Raw genomic sequence first — 24045 nt, 5'->3', positions numbered from 1 at the left:
AAGACAGTGCCCTCTGTAGCATCTACCCTGACCCAGGTCCTGCTCAGGGAGGGAAGGAACAGGCTCCATGCCTGTTCGACACAAGACTGGCTCTCAGAGGTTGCCTGGGAAGCTTTAAATGAATCTAGAAAGACTGGGAAGACTGAGGCAAGGACAGAGAGGAGAGCAGTCTGTAGCTCAGGTTGAGCTGGGAGGGAGGGAGGATGGCGGGGTAAGTAGGTGCCCGTGGGTTCACCCCCCTCCCTCGACACCCGCACCCAGGCAGGGCTAAGCCAGGCTGAGGCCTTGGGGCTAGGGCCACCAGGGCTGGTCCAGGGCGGATGAGGTGGTCTCTGTGGGGTCCCTCTCAGGATCCCTTCTTCCCCCATAATTACTTCTGATTAGCTTCACCGCAACAGCCAGGCTGGAAAGAGAGGGGTGTTTGGGACATGGGGGAGGGGAAGGGGGCAAGGTAGAACAGAACACTCAGGACAAGCCACGGCCCCCAGCTGAGTTCCCTCCCAGGAGCAGCTGAGTACACACACACACACACACACACACACACACACACACAGAGAGAGAAAGAGAGAGAGAGAGAGAGAGAGAGAGAGAGAGAGAGAAGCCCCTTGGAAGATTCTGACAGAGCTCCCATCTACACTACACAGGCTTGGGAGCTACAGTAAGCCAAGAGATCAGGTCTGTGGGACGACTCAACCATGGCATTAAGCCAAAATGCCCCTTCATGGCACCATGGTGGCAGAGTAGGGGACAGACAGAGAGAAAGGGGATATGATGACTATTTCAGGCAGGAGGGGATCTGGGGCCTGCACATGCTCCCCTGGCCAGCAACTTAGGAAGTTCTTCCTGGTATCTAGCTGCCATTTCTGTGTGCTCCACTCTGAGTGGAAGAACCTTCAGACAGAAGTCCCTGTCCCCTACCTGCTTTGCTGGAGACACGCCATGCTAGAGCCATCTCCGCAAGGCTGGGGTCTCTCGATGGTTGGTCGGATCTCCCTTCCCATTCCTCAGCAGGCCTAGCAGGGGCTAGCTCAAGCTATCCCAGTCTCCCCAAACCATATTCTGGTCACTGCTGGGAGAAAGAGCTGCACACTCGTTCTAGAAGTGGGCTGGAAGACAGAATAATTAAAAATTAACTAAATAAAATAATAATATAGCCAGTTTATTGTTTTTATTAAAAAATCTTGCTGGGCAGTGGTGGTGCACACCTTTAATCCAAGCATTTAGGAGAGAGAGGCAGGTGGACCTCTGAGTTCAAGGCTAGCCTGGTCTATGTTGTGATTCCAGGACAGCCAGGGCTACATAGAGAAACTCTGTCTTGAAACAAATCTTTTGGGTGTACATGGTGCTAGGGATAGAATCCAGGGCCGTGTGCATGTTCTCCTAGTGAGCCCTGTCCCTTTTTTTAAAAGACAAGAGTCTCCCTATATACTTCAAGGTGGCCTCAGATTGGTAATTTTCCTGCCTCAGCCCCTGACATTGTACTCTCAGTGAGATTACAAATGTGTACCACCATGCCATTAAAAAACAAAAGGTTGCTGGGTGTGTGGTACATGTCTTTAATCCCAGCATTTGGGAAGCAGAGACAGGAGGAGTGTCAGTTCAAGGCCAGCCTGGTCTACATGGTAGGTTCCAAGACAGTCAAGGGTACACAAACAGACCCGTCTTTAAAACAAACAAACAAACAAACAAACAAACAAACAAACTTGGGCTGAGGATGGAGCTATGGGTCAACTATATATTTACCCAGCATGCACAAGGCCCTGATCCCCCAAGGCACAGCATTAACCATTCGTGGCAGTACATGCCTGTAAGCTCTGTGCTCTGAGGTGAAGGGAAGATCAAGGTCATCCCCACTACAAAGCATTTAATCCTACTGTGAAATACAGAAGACCCTATCTCAAACAAAACAAAACAATTTTATGTACCGGGGTGCAATGGCTACACCACACACACACACACACACACACACACACACACACACACACACACAAATTCAGGAGGCCAAGGAAGAGGGCTGCAAAGTCAAAGCTAGCCTGAGCTACATAGGGAGCCTCTAGCTCTGAACACAGAATTACATGTTTAATAAACACTATGTCTTCAGGTCTCCTCCTTTGAGTCCCCAGCTCCTGTGGCCGTCTAATGGGATCCCTTTTTGTTGAGCCTCTACTCCAAAGAGAACCAACCCTGACCTCATATTTGCTTGGGAACTGATTTCTTCCTTACGACTTTCTCCCGCAGAAGGAGCAGCTAGCTGGCTTTCACAGGTGGCCTACATAGGTGGCAGAGCAGGGCTTCGTGAGCTAGGGTGGACTGCCTGGAGGCGGCGGCACTGAGGCTGGGCCCCCGGACGATGCCGCCCCGCTGGCGCTCCCACGACCCGGGCAAGGCTGTCTGGGCGCCGTCTCCGGTCTCGGGGCCTGCGGTCGGGGCACAGCGGGGCCGCGTTTGAGCCGGTCAGCTCCCTGCGGAAATTACAGGGGCGCTCGGCACTGCGGTCGCGCCCCCCGGGGCAGCACCCGCTGGTTGGAGGCGTTTAAATTGAAAGCAGCTTTGGGGAGAGAGGGCGGGCGGGGGCCGGCGAGCCAGGGGAGGGGGCGCCGGGCACAGCGACCCCATTGTCTGCGCCCTCGGAGGGGCGGAATCCTGCGGTAAGCACGGCGGCGCCCCATCCCCGTGCGGGGTCCAGAACCACTCCCAGCCGGTTCCCACGGTGCCCAGCTCCTGGCAGGCTGTGACTTTGCCTCAGTCTTCACCTGGCCCCCACCTGGCACCAGCCCTGCACTCCCCTTCACTCTACACCCCTGCTTCCTCTGGTTCGGTTCCTCTCCAAGGATGACGAAGCACCTTGGCTCTGATCAGGTGTTCTTGGATCATGGAAGGTCAGGAGGCCTAGGACAAGCCCATTGCCAGGTTCAGTCACCTTGGGATTTGTCTCTGCTTTTTGGGACACAGGGTCTTCCATAAAAGGAAGGATACTTACTTTGACCCCATGTATGGAATGGGATTCCAACGGGAGGGCACTGTCAGCATTTGAGGGACAGTGCCCAGCTGCCACACCCTCCTGTATGGTGGTACATGTTTGTAATCACACTACTAGGGAGCAGAGGTAAGAAGATCAAGAGGTCAAGGTCAGCCTTGGCTACAAGTTGGAGGCCAACCTGGGCTACAAGAAACTTATCTTAAAAAAAAAAAAAAAGGAAGAGGTGGAGGTGGAGGAGAAAAAGAAAGAAAAAAAGGGTCTTTATACTCATCAGTAGGTGTGTAGGAGGTAGTGTGAGCCAACAGTGCAGAGGCTGGGCAATCTTGGTAAAGTTCCTGGAAGAGGGAAATGTGGAGCCCAGCTGGGAAGGCTGAAGAATGTTCAAAAGAGAGAGAGGGTCTGGAGGTGAGGTGAAGTCAAAGAAGAGAGGCCATTGTAAAATGAACAGGTCCTGCTGAAGTAACATGATTTGGAAAAAAAAAAAAAAAAAAGAAAGAAGGTAGGTGGTGCCAGGCCCCGGTAGTCTCCTGAGCCCAGCAGGCTCCCCTGTGTGGCTTCCTAGTTCTTTTTCATAGGGCACTGGACAGCTAGAGGCTGTCCCTGGGCCCCTGGCACCAGGTGTGGGGAGCCTGGGTTGTTGTTTCCTGGGCTTGCAGCCACAGCAGTTGTTTGCCAGGCTTGGTGCCCAGGGACATACCCACTTGCTTCACATCTGGCAGAGCCACACGTTTGTGCTCTGCCTTCTGGAGGTACCCAGTGGGTAGCAGGTATGGGAACAAAGACAGTGGGACCCGTTCCTTGTTACAAGGAACCTGAGACCCACATATGGTTACAAGGAGAGGGGCACTGACTAATTGGATGAGGGGGCTGTAAGGGGGATGAAGACACAGTCTGGGAGGATGGAGACATGGGAGGGGAAGCAGAGAGGCTGGGCCAGGTGTCCCCTCAGAGGTGTGGGGATTCAGAGCTCTTTCTTTATCCCCCCCCCCCCACCTCTGAACAACCCTCCCTCCCTGAGTCCCTATCCTATCTCCATGAGGGCTTGGATCTGGGAGATGAGGCAAGATCTCCAATCCCGCTTTAGTGACCAGGCTGGAAACTGAGCTCTGGGCTTGGCCTGACCCTCCTTCTCCTCTCTTCCCCAGGTCCTGAGTTCAGGGAAGAGGCTCTCAGCTTGGGCAGCTGATGGGCATCCCTGCTGGGCTAGGGAAAGTGATACCATAGAAACAGGAGGAGGGGTCCAGGCTAGGGATGGCGACCACAGGGGTACCCCCATTCAGATCACTGGCCAGGCCATTTTTCTCAGGGGGCTAGGGCTCAGGCTCCTGTTAGACAGGGATGTCAGGAGGGATAGGAAAGCCCTCATCCCCACAGCCTCAGGGTACTGCTCTGGCATTGCATGACAACCCTATCCTTCCTATCCTTCACTTTGGGCTTTGGAGGAGCTCAGGGAATCTGCCCCTCACCTCGCCTAGCCCTTCTCCTTAGAAGCCTGGATAATTCCTTTGCTGTGGGGGCAAGGGAGAGTTGGGATGGTACACGGAGACTCTGAGGGCCTGAACATATCCTAGATACCACATTCAGAGCTAGTAGCTCTCAGGGCACCACCATACCAAATATTTCTTTCCTGTATCCTCTTCCACCCATCTGATACCTTGCTTCATCAGAGACCATGTAGGCGGCTTTCTTAAAATATTCATTCATTCATTTATTCATTCATTCGTTCATTTTTTTCTCTCTGTGTGTGTGCAGGAGCACTTAGAGAGGTGCCAAAGAATATGTTTATGGAGTTGCTTCTTCCCACTTACCTTTCTGTGGGCCCAGCTCAAGTCGACAGGCTAGTACCACAAACACCTTTGCCTGCTGAGCCGGCCATCCCCGAGCCCCTCACAGGCTTCTTCCACAGATTTTTTTTTTCCCTCTGCCTCTTCCTCTGTACCAGGTTGAGCAGGGGAGGGAGTGTGTAGGCCACACAGTGTGGGAATTCAGTGGCCTGTCCTGCCATGGCCTACCCTACCAACTTCCCTCCTGGAGGAAGGTACATCGCTGAAGTTGGGTCCTTTGCAGGCTCTGGACCCTGCCTGATGCTTTGGGTTTGGCACCTGAGTGGATCCCATTGAATTCTGGGAAGGAATACAGCTGCATTGGACCTGAGTGAGGCTCGTTGACCCTTTGGGTCCATCCTCATTATCAAAATGCCCCAGAGCAGGTGCCAGGAGCAGAACAGCATGTCACAGAGAGTCCTTGTTGTTAGGAACTCAAGCCTCATTTGTCTAGAAAGGCCAGGCTGGCGGAGGAGGGCCCCGGCAGAGGAGAAAGCCAGGTGCTCTGGGTGGCCCGCTCAGGGCTGCCGTGGGTTGCAAGAATGTAATGTTCCGATTCAGCCTCTGCACAAAAGCTGGTGTTGGTGATAGCCGGTACAGTGGCTGGTGTTGGTGATAGCCGGTGCAGTGGCGTTATTGAGGCCCCCTGTGTCTTGTTCCACAACTTCCCCTGATATCTGTCAGGAGTTCATTGTGCTTGGCTATGGGCTCCTGCTATGGAACCTTCCCCTTCCTTGAAAGGTTTAAGAGCTTCCCTCTCCCATTGCTTCTCTCCTCCCTAGGTCCGAACTCACAGAGATCTATTTGCCTCTGCCTGGGCTGGAATTAAAGGTGTGTGAAGCCTCTTTTCAGAGACTCCTGCCGTGGGGCCTCAACTCTCCTTGGAGCCTCTTCATGATGTTGCCTCTCTGTCTGATCATGGCTTTATAATTCTAATAACCTCTTGAATCCCCGGTAATTTGTCTCAATGTCCTCTTGATCACCTGCCGCACTCAAAACGTAGCAGCTGTGTAGTCCCAGAATCTAAGATCCTAAATAGGATGTGGTCCCCAAGTGCTGGGATGGCCGTGACTGTCATGGTAACAGCTTCAGCCGCTGGGCTGCCCACCCAGCTCACTGCCTGCCTACTCAGCCTTGAAGATAGTAAGGTATGGGAATTAAAATCCAACGCTGGACCCAAGTGCAGGCTGGCTGAATCCTCACAGGGGAGCAATGGAGACCACAGCCCTCCCCCCAAAAAAGTCTCCAGGAAAGAGGAAGCTGAGGGAGAAAGGGTTGGCCAAGATGGCTAGTGGGAGGTTGGCCATTCTAGGATATTAGGGTGCCCTGGGAGGAACATGGCATTGTTAGTGGTGGTTGGAAGGATTCAGGAGACAAAGAATGAGGAAGAAGTCTGGTTTGGCTGCCTTCCCCTCCTCCACCAGCCTGGCTCGGACCCCAGGGCGCTTGCGCTTGCGTAGCTTTAGGAGAGAAGATGCCTCTTGGGCCTCCTGGGCCGCACCTCTCTAGGCTTTAGCCCTCTGCCTCAGGCTGGAAGCCACTTTCAGCCACTGTCAGGCGGAACCCTGGGGAGGCCTTAGCGGGGCCTCTCCGGGGGACTGATTAACAGCAAACAGCTGGAGGCAAACATCTGCTCTTACCCTAGGGAAGGCCAGGCCTTGTTCCACAAGTTAGCAGCTATCTGTCCCCGCTGAGGAGCCAGCCCTGCCTTAGTAGGCCTCCTCAGAGCCTGCACGGGAGAGGAGACAAACACTTGTGAGGTAAATCTTCAGTCAAGCGGCTATAGCCACGTGTTGCCGAGGGCAAAGACAGTGTGACACACACAGGTGCAGGCTCCCAAAGCCCCACAGAAGTCACAGTGAGCAATGGCTGTTGTTCAGCTCTTTTCTGGCTTTAAGGCGCTACTGGGAGTCTGGGCATGTTCTGTTTGATGCTTACAAAGGGGCTTGGGAGTCTGGGTAGGAGCAGGAGGGATCCAGGAGGCAGGGTAGAAAGCGTGACTCCCAGCATCTGTTAGCCTCCCCAGGGCAGGCCCTGCCATGACTTCTGATGGCCAGCCAGGTCACTGTGGGCATCAGGAAGCACAGAACAGCCTACGAGGTAAGTCCTAGAGCCTTCTATTTTCCAAGGAGAAAACCGGGGGCTCAGGAAGATATTATGGCTTAGTCATTGCCCAGCCATTGATACCCAGAACTTTTCTCTCCAGCTCTCCACCAATCCCTTTGGTGGATGCAATTGCTGTCAGGTGATTCTCCATCCTCCCGCTCAGGGTCCAGCTGTGCTGGAAGAGCAGACCCTCAGCTGCCTGCCCTCTGACCTCCTCTTGTCTCATCCCAGAAGGCTTAACTCAGGGCACTGCCCCTCCAGGTCAACTTGCCCAGCCCAGGTGCAGGAGGCTTCCCAAGAAAGGTCAGAAGTCAAGTGGTGAACCCAAGGTCCTCCGGACTCCACCCTGTCACGTCATGGGGTTCCACTGCCTGCCTCCACTGTCAGAAGGAAATGTCTTATGTGATATCTGGGGATTGGAAAGTGAATCAAGTATATGCTTCTATAGTGTGCTGTTTGCTTGCTGTAGGGCCTGGGGCAAATGGGCTACCTTCTCTAGGCCTCCTTGTTGGTATCTGTAAAGTGAAACAAATCAGGGTTCTGGCTAATAACAGGATCAAGTTGGAAAGGATTGTCTGGACACTGGAGCAGTGCCTTGTCTCGTTGTTCACAGAGACTCCAGAGGGGTTGTTTAAAGAGAGAGAGGCCCGGCAGTGTCTATGAAAAGGACAGGCTTGATAGGGGAAGTGTCTAGATTTCGAAGGAAGGGTGGATAGTTGGATGGGCTTCCAGGCGCCAGGCCTCCATCTCCACCCTCAACCCCAGGGAGGAGAACACTCCTCCCAGGTCTCCTTGCACCTCCAGGCGCCTGGGATCCTGGCCTGCAACGCAAGCCCAGCCCACCTGGGAGGCCTCTCTACCTTCCCTATGAGTCAGGACTGCTGGATGGGCCAAGGGCTCCTGTGTATCCTTGTGAAGTGTAAAGCCCCTCAGGGGGCCGTTTCTGAGGTCCTACTGGGACCAGTGAGAAACACATGGCTCAGTGGGGTGGCTTTGAGGCTGAGGGCCAGAAGCCTGTGTGGTGGGGTGGGTTTGTGGATTCTCAGCCACCAACCATCCTGCTTACCGCTATATCACTAGCTGGTAGTCCTACGGTTCTAGCCCTCCCCTCCCCTGTGGAGCCACATGCCTGTGTTGGGGGTGCAGATGAGGCACCTGGCAGAGTCACATCATTTCCCCCCACCCATATCTCCACCTCTCCCCTGAGGCTCCAGAGGTAGGCTTCCTGTCCCTTGCCTCTGTCTGTGGTCATGGTCTGCACAGAGAGGCTAGCCTTAGTGAGACGCGGGTCCTCTGGTGTGATGGAGAGAAGCTGGAAGTGAGGGGGGACATCTCCCCTCTGACTTCTGACTTCTCTGACTGACAAGCTTCTTAGGGGAGGAAAAACGGACGGCCTGGAGGGGAGGACCAGGGTTAAGATCCTGCCTTGGTGTGTGTATCTCTGCATCTGCCCCTAGCCACTCGTCCATTTACATCCATTTTCGAGCAGGACCTCTGGAACCCTTCCCTAGCTGGCTGGAGTTATTCTGTCACAAAATGGGCCCAAGGGACAAGCGGGGACCATCTCCTAGTGCCACCACCCAGCTACCTTGTTGTAAATGTAGACTTCTTCCCTTGCTCAAAAGCTCTCCATGCCTCCCCATGGCCCACAGGAAAACACCCCTGTTCTTCAGCTGTCTTTCATTGACCTCCGCTTGTGGGCCCTGAGCCACCATGTTAATACCTGATAATCTTAGTTCCTCTATCCATCCTTGTCACCCATCTGGCTTAAGCCCAACTGTGACATCCTTGGTCACACAAACTGTCTCATTATTGATGGAGACTGTGGTTGCTCCTGCTGCTGCTGGCAGAGTGAACGGTGGCTGCGTTGATGACTGGGGCATGACTTATTTGCGTCTACAGCACCCAGTCGCTGGAACATAGTAGTTGTTCAATAAACGGAAGCCAGCAGTTGATTGAGTCAATGGTGAGCCGACCCCACCCTTCAGCTTGGAGGACGTCCATCTTGTCACTGTTGGCTAAAGTCTCACCAATCCTCCGAAGTCATCTCAATGCCTCGCGACCCTGACCTCCATCTGTGAGCTCAAGCCACTGTGACAAAATGTTCCTGTCACCCTTGAGCCCAGTGACCCTTCCCATTGCCCCACCAGCCTTTTGAGGCTGAAGTTGAATGAGTTTTCCTTCACATCACTAGACTATTTTCAGTGTTGGTATGACCTCAAGGTTTCGAAATTGGCAGGAGTGGTGGTGAATTCCTGTAATTCCAGCACCCAGGAGGCTGAGGCAGGAGGATGGTGACTATAGGACAGTCTGCATTATATATCAAGCTGAGTCCAGTCCAGGATCATCCAATTAAATAGGTGTCCAGCCCAGTTCAGGGATAGATCCACTGTATCAGCTTCTCAAGTGTCTGCAATCCCAGCACTTGGGAGGCAGAGGCTGGCCCATGTCTGTGAGTTCGAGGCCAGCCAGAACCACATAGACACTGTCTCAAATGGAACAGCCAACAGGCAAGTAAAATAATATCCAGTGAAGCTTCCCACTGTGTTGGAGTCTTTGGATGGGTCTCAAAGAGGCCCTGAACTCTTGTTGTTCCAGACATAACAGTATTTTATTTTATCTACTTTGAGATGGCTTCTAGGCCAGGCCAGTCTTGAACTCCCTCTATAGCCAAGGTTGACCTTCAACTTCTGTCCCCTCTGTCTCCACTTTCTGAGTACTTGTGTTAGAGGTATTTATAGCCATATCCACTTTATGTGGTGCTGGAGACCAACTTCTGGCTTGTATGCTGGGTGAGCATCCTACCAACTGAGTTATGATCCCCAGACCCTTGGACAACTTGAACAAAAGTCAGCCACAGTTGTCTTCCTTCTGAATGTCTGTCATATAGGGAGAGGACAGGCCCACCTCCTGACATTGGTAGGTCAGCAGCTGGGGCTCTGACATGCTTGTTTTCCTTCTCAGAACAGAGAAGGGCTCCATCAGAACCTGATTGCAGTCCCCACTGTGGAGTGTGACACCCCTTCCCCCACACCACAGCTCTCTTTCTCCATGCCCCCTGCTCTGACCTCAAAACAAGGAGTTTGGCTCTCTTCCTCCAGTCTCCCTCCTGGAGACCCCTAGCCTCCTCTCTGAGGTCTTGCCCCCACTGCTTGGAGAGCAGGCTTTCAGCCCCCCACCAGGCTCACCTGCTTGGCTTCTGTCCCAGTGGACACAGAGATGTTATCCCTAGGGAAATGGGCCTCAATGGGGGTATTGTTCCCTCCCCTTTCACAGAAGGATCAGGGAGGGGACAAGGCAGAGACTGGGAATGTCCCAGGTACCACACAGGCCTGCTTTGTCCTCCTCCTCCTCCTCCTCTCCTTCTTTCCCTGCCCTCCCCTCCTACCTGGCCAGCCCCCTCCCTTTCACCTACGTCTCCAGGCTTCCTCCAGTGGTTCCTCTACACCTTGGGGCAAAGCAGCTGCCGCAAGGGTGGGGCTCAGGGTGGCCCTGGGCAGTTGTGTGGGAGCAAGGTGTCCCCTCCACATGCCAGCACTCCTAGGAGCTTGGCCTCCCCTTGGGTAGGCTCAGCCTTGCCTGTTCCTTTTGCCTGTGTGACACCCCTGACCCAGGAGTACTCTGTCCTGGGAGACCCGGCCCTGCTGGTGATCACCTTACTCTGGGAGCACTCTGTCTTAGGAGGAGCACCTTGCCTTGAAAGCATAATGTATGGGGAGATCCTGGCTGGGCAGTGTCCTGCCTGGGGAGCACCGTGTGTAGGGGACCCTGTCTAGGGGACCCTGTCTAGGGGAGCATTCTGCCCTGAGACAACCATGAACAATTCTCTTTATGCACTGTCCAGACTCAGTTCCGCCCTAGCTTTCTTGGTCACCATCTCATGGATAGCCTGCTAGGAGATAGGACAGATTAAAGAAAAGATCAGTTTCCACTATGCATGGTGCCTGCACCTGTAACCTCCTCCCTCCCCAGTACTGGGGAGACCGAAGCAGGAGGAGGCATTGAGCTTATGAGTTCAAGGCCTGCCTGGGTAATTTATCCAGACCCAGGACTCTAACAAAGTAACAAAAAGATCACTTCCTACCAGCTGAGGCCAGAGCAAAAACTCCTGGAGCCAGGTGTAGGCTCAGCCAGCGGTTAATCAGGTGACTCAGTAAGCCACTGTACCCTGGAGGTCTCATGAGCCTCCTGGGTAAAAGTGCAACGTCAGGCCATCTTTTCCACGTTCTTCCCAGGCTCTGACCTTGATGAGAACCCGGCTGTGTGGTTGCTTCTTGGAAGGGGAAACTGGGATGCAGATAGAAATAGAAAAGATTCCCGACCCTGCTCCCACCTCCTGCCTGAGCTTTGTCCCCAGAGCGAGTGACAACCAAAGAAGGCTAATGGAAGCTAGCCCTGCTGCAGGTGACACTGATCTCCTGATTCAGATCCAGTTTCTGCCCTCGTGGCCCCCAGGCCCCTCACACCTGCTGGGTCCCTTTGTTCGTTAGGCTGGGAGCACTGGCTGCCTTTCATCCTCCTCCTGCCCCATTCATGCCATAAGCCAGGGCACCGCCTCCTGCCTCCTGGCTGGGTACCACCTTGACAAGGCGGCTGCAAGCTGGCCAGGGCAGCACCCATTGGGCTCCGCTGCCCCCTCCTCTCCTCTGGGAAGATGGTTGTGAAAGGAGATGGAGTGTTCAGGAGGAAGGCACAGCTGTCCCTACTCCTTAAGGCAATTGGTCAGTTGGAAGGACCTGGGTTTTTGTTGACGAAGGTGTCTTGAAGAAGGGACATTTTGTCTTGTGGATTTGATTCACAGCTAAGCCCAACTGGGGAGGGGCATGCATAACTACTGGCCCAGTAGTTAAAAAGCACTTTCTGATTGCTGCTCTTCAGAGACCAGAGTTTGATTCCCAGGAGCCATGTTGGACAGTCCACAGCTGTCTGGTGCTCCACCTCTGTGGACACCCACACGCATGTGCAAATAACCACTCTCTCTGTCTCCCCCAGAGTTAAAAATAGGATAAATAGTCTTTAAAATATAAACTCAATGGAGGGTGTCTAAGCAGACCCTGCCCTTTTCAGGACCAGGCAGAACTACCATCCATCCATCCATCCATCCATCCATCTATCCATCCATCCATCCATCCATCCATCCATCCATCCAGGAAGTACATACTGATAAGGGACTCTGTAGAGGATCTGCTGTAAGTATGGAAGACATAGTGCTAGGTCATCAAAATCAAGCTCTCCTTGCCTTTGCCGAGTCTGTGCTCTTGAGTAGAGGAGGCAAATCAAAACCAATAGATATGAGCCAGACATGATGGGACGAGCCTTTAGTCCCAGCACTCAGGAGGCAGAGGCAGGTGGGTCTCTGCGAGTTTGAGGCCAGCCTGGTCTACAAATCAAGTTCCAGGCCAGCCAGGGCTACACAGAGAAACCCTATCTTGAAGGAAAAAGAAATAAGCAAAAATAACCACACCAAGCTACCACCAATAAAACCAACAGACAGGGTACAAGTTGGTTATGACAACCGAGGCACAAAATTAAGGTGGGTGAAGGGGCAGGAAGTGACTGAGTTTTGTATTTGATAAGGAGCTCAGTCCACCTTCCTGGAAGGTCACAGAAGCAGAGAGGCAGGTGGAGAGCTGGGGGGAGGTCACTCAGGCAGTGGAAAGTGCAAAGACCCTGGGGTGGCGGAGGTGGGGAGGGTTTGCTGGGTTAAGGGATGTCAAGGAGTCCACAGGGACGTGAGTGGAATGAGAGAAGAGTGGGCGTAGAGGAGTCTGAACTCAGTGTCACAGGGCCTTGTAGACCGTGGTTATGACTTTCAGTTTTATTATAAGTAAGGTGGGTAAGGAAGATAGGCCGGTGCCCTTCCTTTGGGAATCTGAAAAGCCTAACTCTCTGCTCTTGCTTCCCAGACCTAGGAATATGGCAAGAGTTATGTTTGGGGATCCATCCATCCATCAGTCTATCCATCATCTGAAAATATCCTACCCTGCTCTGCTCAGAGCAGTGGACACTCACTAGCCGGGTGGTCTCAGGGCAGGCGACTTAACCCCCTTATCTGTGAAGTGGGGCCAGTTATCATAGATTCTTTGTTTGAACTCCTGTTAAGGTTAAACAAGGTCTTTCGTCCTTTCTTGGTGCTGGGCACATGGTACGGAGAACTACTCTGTGGATGCTGGCCGAACTCATGCTTATGTGAGTTCCACCCAGGGCAGAAAGTCTGATCAGTACCCCACTTCTCTGGGGATCCCTCCCAGAAGGGTACCCCTGCATGGTGATCTCTGAGCTTCCCTGTGCTCTCTCAACTTTTTGCCCAACTGCTCTATGCCAGCTCTCAGGTCAAAGTATGGCGTCAGAGCCTATAGAGCTTTCTCTCTGGGCTTCTGTGTGCCCGTCATTTGGCTTCTACGTCACCTGGGGCCGCTCGCTCAGTGCCCTCTGCAGAATGGCGGGCATCCACTCGGAGCCGTGAGAACTGAGGACACAAAGGCCCTGAGACAGTCAAAACTTCTAGGGAGTGAAACCTGGAGAAGTCCCAGGCTTTGAAGCCCTGAGGACTTGGAGAGTAAGGTATATTGAGCAAGCCCTATTGGCCTCAATGTAGATTGTTAAGTTACTTCCTGTGCCTCAGTTTCTGGATCTGGGAAAATGGGGCAGTAACACATGGAAGGTTTAGGCATTTACGTGAGGCTCCTGACTCCATGAGGAATGTGCTCCTTAGGCTGTGGCAGCCAGTGAGGAGAAGGGATGGGCTACATGCTGCCTCTCTGAGGTGTGTGCTGTGCTCCAGACCCAGTGATGGAGATGGGCAGAGCCTCAGCAACAGTATCCAGTGTAGGTATACTTTTGTATGGAGTGAGATACATGAAACAGAAAGGACTAAGAGGTCCAGTCTACTTCATTGCTTGGTTCCCATTTCAAGAGTGGTTCTTAGTGCGTGGCATGTTCTTAGTGCTTACTCTGTGTCAGGCCCTGTGAGGAGATCAAAGACACATGGGGGACGCCCACAAGATGCCAAGTCAAGGGGCACATCTTCACTAGAAGAGTCTTTGCCTAGCCTGTGTGAGGCCCTGGCTTCTACATCGAGAATTGCCCATACCAAAAGTTGTTCCCTGTTCCTCGGTGAGGGAGAGCTTGTGGGAACACAGCCCCTCCCAGGCCTCCAAAGGGCATCTCTTCTCTATTCCTTTCTACTCCCCTCAGAAAGGCAAATCAAAAGAGACACTTCAGTGAGCTTAAGGACCAGAGATCCTAGTGATTGCCCCAAAGTCACACAGCAGGTAAGCTGGAACTTGAAATGAAAGCCACTTCCCTGGGGCTCTTTCTTGCTCTTCATGAGATTCGCTTCTCTCCGTCCTCCTTCTCCTCCTCCTCTTCCCCCCTTCCTCTCCCTCTTCTTTTGCTCCTTCTTCTTCACACTCCTCCCTCTCCTCTCTCTCTTCACTTACTGCCATCCTTTAAGAGAATCACCTGGGATCCTCCTGGAATCCCCATCCCTCGTCCACCATCTTTCCCAACGTGGGGCCCTTCAATATGCCACTGCTGAGGCAGGTGGGCTGACTTTGGACTGGTAGGTACAGAACAAGGGGTAACTTAGCCTGCGAGATGAGGCGTCTGATGAAGGACACCCCCCCCATACACACGCCCAGGGCTCCTCTATGCACCCCCATCACAGGGTTTTTGATGCTGCCTAGGATAAGCCAGACCTCAGCCCACGCGAAACTCTTCACACACACCTCCAGCTCCAGGCGGTCCCCTCGACCTTGTCAGGAGCTGGCCCTGTGCCTAGGTCCCAGCCCAGGGTGCTAGGTGGCAGCAAGGGGCGGGAGGCAGGCTCCGCGTGCTTTCAGTATTTATTTATTTATTTGTAGGTCCAATGTACACATTCCAGGCTCTGATTACCCCTGGGGCCCGGGAGGAGGGACACACTGAGGGCCGCCCGGGCCTTTGATGTTGGAGAGGAGAGATGGTGAGATGCAGAGGAGTCCCTGCTTCTCTGGGGTGTGTGTGTGCTTGTTGGGGAGTTCTGGTGATGTCACCTCTACAAGACAAGGATGATAGGCCCATGGCCAGGCCCCGGGGGAAACAGAAGGGGTCAGAAAGCAAGGAAAGAGGAGACGGCCCTTTCTCGAGAGAGCTGCTTGGCTCACAGCCCTGCTGCCCCTGCTAGGGTTGTAGCCATGGCTGGGGTTTCAGAAACACACGAACATGCTCCAAGAGTAAAGGGAGAAGTTGTCCAAGTCCCATGACAAGGGACCAGCGTCCACCCCACCAAGAGACCCAGAGACCCGAAGAGGGAAATGCAACCTCACCACTGAGGTCAGGGACACTGGGGGAGAGCCACTCATACTCACCAAGGCCGTCAGTGAACCTTTGTGTCTCTCTAGGGGGGTGTCCTGAGTCATGAGGAGAGCTTGCCCATGTGTGTGTGTGATGGATGAATGAATGAATGAATGAATGAATGAATGAACAAGTAAATGAATGAATGAGTGAATGGAAATGTTGACCACAGATGGAGTGAATGGAAATGCTGATACAGATGAGAGGCAGGAAGGTGGTGTGAAAATAACCCACACCACAGGGGTCGATGCATTTTAAAAAAAGACACAGAAAATGACAACCAGGTATGTACTGGGATGTGATGTAGGAGGAAGAAGGAAGAGGAGGAGGAAAAAGAGGAGAGAGACAGCTGTGGCCACCAGGAGCCAACCAACCATTCTTCTTTTTATTTCTAGCTGGGTACAATTTCAAAAGCGGCACATGTGAAGTAGTATGGACTGGCCTCATTTCTCTACCCAGACGGTCCGTGATTTGATAGCTATACCTCTCTAGTCTTGTTTACTTTTCATTATTGTTGTTTGGGCACAAAGTCTCACTGAGCTCAGGCTGGCCTTGAACTCCTGATTCTCCTGCCTCCACCTCCCAAGTGCTGGGATTACAGAGGTGCACCACTATGCCTCTCTCATGCTCTTTCTCTTACTCTCATTTTACTATCGGTGTGTGTGTGTGTGTGTGTGTTACTAGGGATACAGCAGCCACCCTCTCCTGAACAATTCAAGGGTCACCCCTCAACGTTTCCAGGTGTATGTCCCAGGAACAGGGCTGTCCTCTTCCCTATCAGTTTCACCTTTTCACTTTGATCACAGAATTTCATTTAAAGAATCTATTCTTCATGACCATATTCTAATTTTTATACTTAGCCTAATATGGTTGTTCAAGATAAGATTTTACTATGTATGGGGTGTGTGTTCTGCATGTAGGTATGTGCACATGAGTGCAGGTGCCCTTGGAGGTCAGAGGCAATAGTTCCCCTGGAGCTGGAGTTACGGCAGTTGCGAGTCACTTGACTTAGGTGCTGGGAACTGAACTTTGGTCCCCTGCCAGAGCAGCTCTTAACCTCTGAGCCATCTCTTCACCCTCAGGTTGGTTTCTTTTTTAGATAAAGTCTCGCTTGGATAGCCCTTGCTGGCCTGGAACTCTCTATGAAGATGACAGGTTTGCTTCCAACTCCGTGACCCTCCTGCTTCTGCTTGTGAGGGGGACATCACACATGTGCCTCTGTGTCTGGCCTATGGGCTTTAATGTGTGTGTGTGTGTGTGTGTGTGTGTGTGTGTGCTGTGTGGATGCTTGCATGTCACATGTTGTAGAAGCTCCAGATCAACTTTGTGGAGTTGGTTTCCAGGACTGAACTGAGGTTGTACAGTTTGCACTGGAGGACAGCAAGTATCTCAGAGCCCCTCATAGAGTTTTGGTTTTCTACAAGATTTACCCCTGAGATTCATAAGGATTCTTATGGAATGACCGAGACAACTATCCAGGGACACAGGGACATGAGGAGTGGACACTGAATGGGATAGAGGATGGCACGCACAGAAAAAAGTCCCAAGTCCCCAGCAGGCTGGAGTATTTAAAATTTGACAGGGCGAGGGCTCAGCTGAGCCCCGGATCCCTTAACTCACCAATGTAAGGGCTCTCCTCTCTCTCCCTCCTCCGGACCCATTATGAAAGTGCTCTACTGTCTGCATGCCTAGCTCTCCTGACAGCAGTCTACGGAAGCAGACAGAAGTCTGTGTGTCAAGTTGCCTAGACCAGGGCCTGCTGTGTCCCCAGTACTTGTATACTGGGGTGGGGGGGGTGGGGGGGAAGGTGGAGGCAAGGAGAGCAGGAAGCATCCATGTCACTCGTTCCAGATGCTGCAGCTGGTGAGCCCTAGGCTTAATGGGGCCAGGGGGAAAGTGGTCTCTGCAACTCATGACAGGCAGAGGTTCTACCCACAGTTCCTCTGCTCCACTGAAACCCCCTCTGCCCTCAGGCTGCTTCTGGAGCGTCCCCTTTCACCCTTCTGAGGAGTTCTAGTCCCTTCTCAACACTCACATTCTGGCTAGAGAGGGGGCCCGGTAGGACGCTGTTCATGTTTCATGCATCAAATAGTGCCTGGAACCCAGTAGATACCAAAAATCCTTCCCTTAATTTCATCTAATGGCCAAATCCAGTCACCTCCACGCATCTCCCTGGGACATGCAGAAGGATCTGGACAGCAGAAGGCACACAATGGGAGTGAGAGGGCACGGTCTCGATTCCTGCTCAAGGCCCGGTGGGTAGAGAGCAAGTGGCTTGTGACTGAGAATGTCCTCTCCATATGTCTGGGGTATCAGGGATGGTTCCTTGGTCCACCTGTGCAGGGACAGTATGTGGGATGTCAGAGAGACAACTTGCTGACCCTCACAGGTCCTTCAAGCCTCTACCCCCTCAGGCGTGGGTGGTTGGCTCAAGTCTACACCACTGTCTTCGCCAACCCGGCCAAAGGTGCCCCATACAGATGCTTGGTCTGGGAGAGTGTCCAGCCCTTGGTCCCCAAGGTCCTCCCACCCCTGCTGGACAGTGGCCTCTCCCAGTGACTCAGTCCTGACGTAGTGGGGCAAGCGGAAAGGCCATGGGCGGAGGAGGTGGCGGCTCCCCTCCCTCCTGTCCTCACTTCCCTGGTCTCAGTCCCCATAAACTCCTCTCTTGACATGCCTGTCCTCTCCCATGAGCCTCTGGGCTGGCAGTCATTGCCTTTGTCTGTGGCAATGAGCCTTGTGTGTGCCTCACTGTGGGTCAGTGGACACAAGAAGTGAAGCTTCTTGCAAAAGAACCTAGGTTCTGTCTCTTGTCTCCACAGGAGCGCATGCTGATGAAGAACCGGGGTCTAGCTCCTTCCTCAGGCCTCTCGTAGGCTCCTCAGTTCGACTCCACAGCTGTCTATGCCCCGGATTCTGCATCCTCTGGCCTGCCCCCTGCTCTCCAGAGCCCCCGTAAGTGTGTGACCCCAGCTCTTGATCTCCAAGTTGGAAAGAATTCCCGTTCTCCCACCTTCTCCCTGTAGGCCAAGCACCCTGAGCCTCCAGCTCTGTCCTGCCCACACCCTGCCCAGTGGCCCCCTCCTCCACCCACTTCAAAGCCCAGAACTGGCAGCTGCTAATTACATGCCCCCCACCCCCTTCGCTCGTTAAGTGTCATTAACCCCAGTTTACAAATGAGGAAACTGAGCTGGGGAGGTAAAGGACGGACGTCACCCCCTTCATCCCCACCCTGGCTCCTAAGCCGGGACTGGCACAAGGTTAGGGGGACCCTGCCAAGACTCCCCTTCCTAGGAGGATTTGGGGGGCTCAGTGTTCTTTCTCAGCTTCTACCTCCTCCCTCTTCCAATTCTCCCCCTTCTCTTGTCTCTCCTGGTAGAGTGTGAAGCCCCTGGCTTTGTAGGGTAGCATGGAACATCTCAGAAATCACACACAGCAAAATGCAAATCAGGCCCCCAATTACTTTATAGAGTCAGGGCGGTGGCACGGGAGTAATAAGACGTAGGGAGTGCAGGGACCCCCGCCCTCCTGAGCATATGCTCGCCAGAGGCCCTCAATGGGATGGGAAGGTGTTGGTGATGCGTGTCCTGAGCGAGGCTGGGGGAAGGTGGGGTGGGAGCAGTGCTGACTCTGAGGAGACTCTGGAGGGCTCCAAGCTGATGCTGTCAGCTGGCCGGCCCTGCCCTGGGGACTAGAGAAGCCCTGAGTGTCAGCCCTCCGTGGGAAGGCGTCCCTCTGTGGCTGGGAGTAGAGCCAGCTGCTTGACCCTGCTTGACTCAGCTGACTGGGACTTGGAGGTCCGTGAGAGCCCTAGAATGTCCCCCAAACAAAGAGGAACAAAGGTCTTTTACAGACAGAGAAACTGAGGGAGGAGTGGGATTTGTTCAGCAGGGATTGCACAGTGCAGAGGGAAAGGCTGACCCTTGGAGCACGCTGTTGATGCAACTAGGGGGGAAAAAATACAAAACAAAACAAAAAAAACAAAACGGAAGGCTGGAGAGGAGGGAGGGAGGGCAGATGCTGAGTGTGCGGCTCTATGGAGAAAATGCATTGGCATGCAGCTGTCGCTGGCCTCTCATATAAATCCCTACCCTCCCCCCCCCCACTTTTTCCTACCCCCTCCTCCTCTTTTGACTTCGTTTCAGGTAGCCCAGGCTTCCAAACTCACCAAGTACCTGAAAGTGACCTTGAATTCCTGATTTTCTTGCCACTACCTTCAATTATAGACATGTGTGACTGTGTCTGGTTTGTGTGATATTGGGATTCAAACCCAGGGCTTTGTACCTGCTGAGCAAACACTCTGCTAACTGAGCTACATCCCCAGCCCTTCTCATAGTAAATGTCTTTTGTAGCCCTTCTCATAGTAAATGGTTGTATGGACAGATCCGTGACAAGGGGCCCATACTAACCTGACCACTGTTTTTTTTTTTGTTTTGTTTTGTTTTGTTTTGTTTTGCTCTCCCAAGTCCATGAATGCATAGAGATTGCAGCTGTAGCCTGAGGGATAGAAGACAGGCAGACTTGAAGAACTCTGGACCTCCATGAGGGACGGCTGTGATCTCAGTAGCTAGTTGGTATACCTAAAGGCATTCTGCCCTGTCCAATCTCCACTCCAGGATGGAGGAATGTCTCTGGCAAGCACCCCTGAGGCCCCCCCCCCCACTGTTCTCAGCATGGAATGAAAGGCCTGTGGACTTCGTCTGTCATCATAGAAAGATCCCACATCCGGGAAGGCTGGCAGTGACATCACTTGCAGCTTTGGACCAGGTGTGCAGCCTGCGATTGCTGTGCCCTGCTCCCTGCAGCTGTAAAGGTCTCACTGAGATCTGGGGGAGGGGAGGACTTTGGGAGGGTACAGAGAGGTAGAGAGCCAGAAACTAGAGTCTTCCTCCCACCTACGGATTCCTCTGTCCCATGCTGGCTTCTTAGCATGCTTTTTCAGGACAAGATCAGTCTCTTTGAAGTCCAAGGGGTCTGGTGACAAGGGGCCCGAGGAGGCTGAAGTGCTGTGGGAAGGACCCCGCAGAAGGTCAGGCGTATGATGCCAGCCGACAGCAGGAAGATGTTTAGTGGGTGTCTTGACCCTTTTTTGAAGCCTCTGGCGGTTTCCACTGTGTGAGGATGCTCTGCTCCCAGAGTCTGGAGTAAGCAGACCTCCTGTGGGTCTACGCAGAGTAGATTACTGTGAAGGCTCCTCGCTACTGATAGGCCTGGCTTCAAGGTCTGTGTCCCCTCCCATAGAGGAAATCCTCACAGAGCCCCTGCTGCTGACAGGAATCTCTCCTTCCTCCACACCTTCAGGAGTGAGCTTGTATGTTCCCTGGGACCTGGCTGCTGGGCCTTGTTTTACTGTGTCTGAGCTCCTAGCCACCTCTCCATGGAGCTTTAGACAGAGATTTGTCTCCTTGGAAACAAGAGGATAGAGGTGGAGGCCTGAGCTTTGTGTAGTTCCAGCTTTCTTAGCTACCCCTACTCCCGGGAACTGTAGAATATTCCTGGCCGCCAAGCAGGTGCCATTTGGACAGGGCTCACAAGGCAGCCATTGTTCCCATCAAAACGTCTGTGCTACTGGTTCAAGGTGAGGTACTTCCCCTTCCTGAGTCTCAGTGACCAAGAGACTCCTGGACTGAACAATACAAGAAATGCTCAGAAGTGAGTTTAGTCCCCGGGAGAGCCCTGCACCTCTGTCGTGCATTGATGACCACCAGTGCCAATCTGTACAAACCACTTCTTAGCCTCTGCTGCTTTAACCTCTGGGCTCATCTCTTTGCCAGTCCCATGACCAGAGACCCTGGTTTGTCTTTGTGGTCCTCTCACCTGGCACAGGGATGGGCCCATCACATAGCACATGCCCTGTAAGAGCTCACGGAGATGAAATGACCAAGAAGAGTTGGGAGGGACTCGGGCACAAAGGAGTGTGCACGGGGACAGGCTCACTGGGAAGTGGAAGGGACAAAAGTGGAAGGAACTGAGTCCAACGGAAAGGTAAAAGGGGGTTCCAGAGAGGGTGACTGTGGCCAAGGTCATGTGAAGGTTAGTGGCAGAGCTCCGTCTTGAACCTCTGACTCATCTGCATTTGAGATGGCAGGCTAGCAGGAAAGGTTGAAAAGCAAAGAGGAATAAGGGATGAAGCCTGGTCCTGGGAAGTTTGGGTTGATGGAGAAAGCCTCCGGGTCCATTCTGGACTAGGTGAGAGTACCCTGGGACAGGGGCAAGAGATGCAACCCAAAAACCCCTGAGTGGCTCCAACCGAGCGACTCAGGAAGAAAACCAAAGTCATAGACGGTCTTTCAGAGCCAGGCTTCCTCACAGGTCACTATTCCTGATGATCTCTCTGTTTTCCTCTCTGAAGCCATGGGTCTGGAACCAGCAGGTCCCTATAGCCCCATAGGGGATTAAAGAATTACCCATAGCATGCCCAAGGGACAGAGCCGAGCACAGGAGCTGAGGCTGAGGTAGGGGCTAACCTGAGAAGTTTCTGGTTTTCCAGTACGCAGTGCTCCCTCATTGTAATGGTTTCTGGGTGTTTTCTCCAGAACACTGGAGGGGATGGCTGGGGAGCTGCTGTGTCTCGGAATCCCTTCTTTTTCACAAGTCAGCCATTTTGGCAGCATGACTTCGGACAGAGCCCCTGCTAAAAGGAGACCAATCAACGGAGCTGTGTAACTCTCACGCACATTTGCTTTCTGATACAGGAACAGAGGATAACAACGTGCAACCTAAGTGGATGTAGGGACACTGAGGCACAGAAAGTAGATGCGTGAGGGAAGGGAGGTCTTGGAAGCTCTCTTGGCAAAGAGGAAACTGGGGCATGGCAAGAGAAGGTAGTCTGGTACCAACTTGAGCCAGATCTCACTTCCCACACTCTGCCCACCCAACTCTGCCCAATGCCAGTTTGTACCCTGTACTGGAGAACGGTGGGCCTTGGGTGTTGCTTGAGGCTAAGAAGCTAGCTGGCAGCCTGGGAGAGACATGGAAGAGAAACAATGAGAAGCCAGGAAACTTTAGTCCTGAGGCCAGAGGGTCTGAGGGAGGTCATGGAGGACGGTCATTCCTCACCGAGCAAAAGGGAGGGCGGCAGGGGTGCAGAGTCCAGATTCAGACCTGGGGCCCGATCTGGAGCTGGATACATCCAGCCCCCTGACTCCCCTCTCAATCCTGGCTCTCCCTCTTGGCTAGCCTGGCTCCCAGCTCTTCCCAAGCCGGCAGCCTCAGCAGGAGCCTGGAGAGCAGGGTGCTATGCTGCTGTGTTGTTCGCAGGAGCCTTGGAGGGGGTTGGTGGGAGACTGCCAGGCGCCGCTTAATAGGATTTTAATTATACAGCTCCAGTAAGAATTTTTTCCCCCCTGGGCTTGGGCCCTCACAGGCACCTCCATTTCTACCTCAGCATCTTCCCAGCCCAGGCGGCCCACTCTCCCAGGCCCCCCGCTGGCAGCCCTCACCCACGGAGGGGGGACTCTGGCCTATCTCCTAGAGGCTCAGGGAGGGCCTGGCATCTGCCCCCCAGCAATCTTGGGCTCCTAGGGAGGGCCTAGCTCAGGGAACTTCTCCTGGGAGATCTACATCCGGGACTCCTGTGGCCAGAACAGGGTGTGACAGCCACTCAGCAACCTGATGGCCTTGGTGCTCATTTTTCCAGGGTGATTCTGCCCCACGCCAGGCCCTCTTGCGATGATTGTCTCATGTGACGCTTGCAACTCTGGGAGGCAAGCCGGGCAGATGGAAGTGATAGGCTCCATTTTACGGATGAGGAAACCGAGGCCACAAGAGTGAGTGGCTTGCTCAAGGACACAATGAGTAAGGAGTCGGGACTGCCGACCCGACTCCTCCAAGCTCCATGTCCTGCCCTTAGCCTGCACTGCCACTGTGCTCCACATCCCCAGTCAGAAAGAACTGGGTCCATGTGCAAACCATAGTGTCCTGAACCTTTAATCCTAGCACTTGGGAGGTGAAGGCAGGAGAATCAGGAGTTGATGGAGATCATTTTAAGCTATTTAGTGAACCCGGTTTGGTCTATATAAGACCTTGTCTCAAGCCGGGGAGGGAGAAGGCAGAGAAGAGGGGAGGGGAGGAGAGAAGAGAGAAGGAAAAGAGAAAACAATTCCCTCGTTGCTGTCCTGTTTGGAACACAAAATGTCTTCTCCCTTTAGTCTGAGTCAGGTTCCTTTATTTATGCCGTCACAGCGCCTGAGCATGACTACCGTCACTCAGTCACACAGTGTTGCATAGACTGGTGATCCGAAAAGCCTATCATTAGCCTAGCATGTCCTTGACCCACCAGGACAGACCTCCTGGTGCCCAGTGGCCAGGCTGTACCTGTCCAGTGACCTGCTTGAATGCCGTTGGTCTCTTGGCGTCCTCGCCAGGCAATGTCAACAGTCTCTGGCACTATTATTTTGTTTTACATAAAAGTTTCAGAGAATTTTCATATGCCCACCACCGTCCCTCCTGTTTTTGCATACTGTATTGGCCTATATCATTTGTCTCAGCTAAGAAACTTTGACACACTATAAACTAGCTTTAATATTTCATTTGAATTGTACCATTATTACACTTTTAAATGTCATAAGAAATACACCGATATATCTTTTTTCTTTAGCTTCAATTTTATTTTATGTGTATGGGTGTTTTGCCTGTGTGTATGTTAGCACACCACTTCTGTGTCACCAGATTCCCTGGACTGGAAGTTTAGATGGCTGTGAGCTGCCATATGGGTGCTGGGAACTTAACCTGGAAGAGCAACTAGCTCTCTTAACTGCTGAGCCATCTCTTCCACCCCTATGGATATATTTTATATGAGGT

General features: G+C 53.0%; 1 long non-coding RNA gene across 1 annotated transcript in view; it reads left to right on the top strand.

Annotated features, from left to right (window-relative positions):
* Gm11515 overlaps positions 1 to 23836 on the top strand; it is a 78999-nt gene extending 55163 nt beyond the window's left edge. Inside the window, exons 2-3 of the long non-coding RNA XR_388972.1 lie at positions 18066 to 18198; positions 19710 to 23836. This is a non-coding gene — a long non-coding RNA (predicted gene 11515). The remainder of the gene's footprint in view (positions 1 to 18065; positions 18199 to 19709) is intronic.
* Positions 23837 to 24045: the final 209 nt, after the last annotated feature.

This window comes from Mus musculus, chromosome 11 (assembly GCF_000001635.26).
Source record: "Mus musculus strain C57BL/6J chromosome 11, GRCm38.p6 C57BL/6J".
NCBI classification, from domain to species: Eukaryota; Metazoa; Chordata; class Mammalia; order Rodentia; family Muridae; genus Mus; species Mus musculus.
This window is presented reverse-complemented; position numbering and strand designations above follow the sequence as displayed.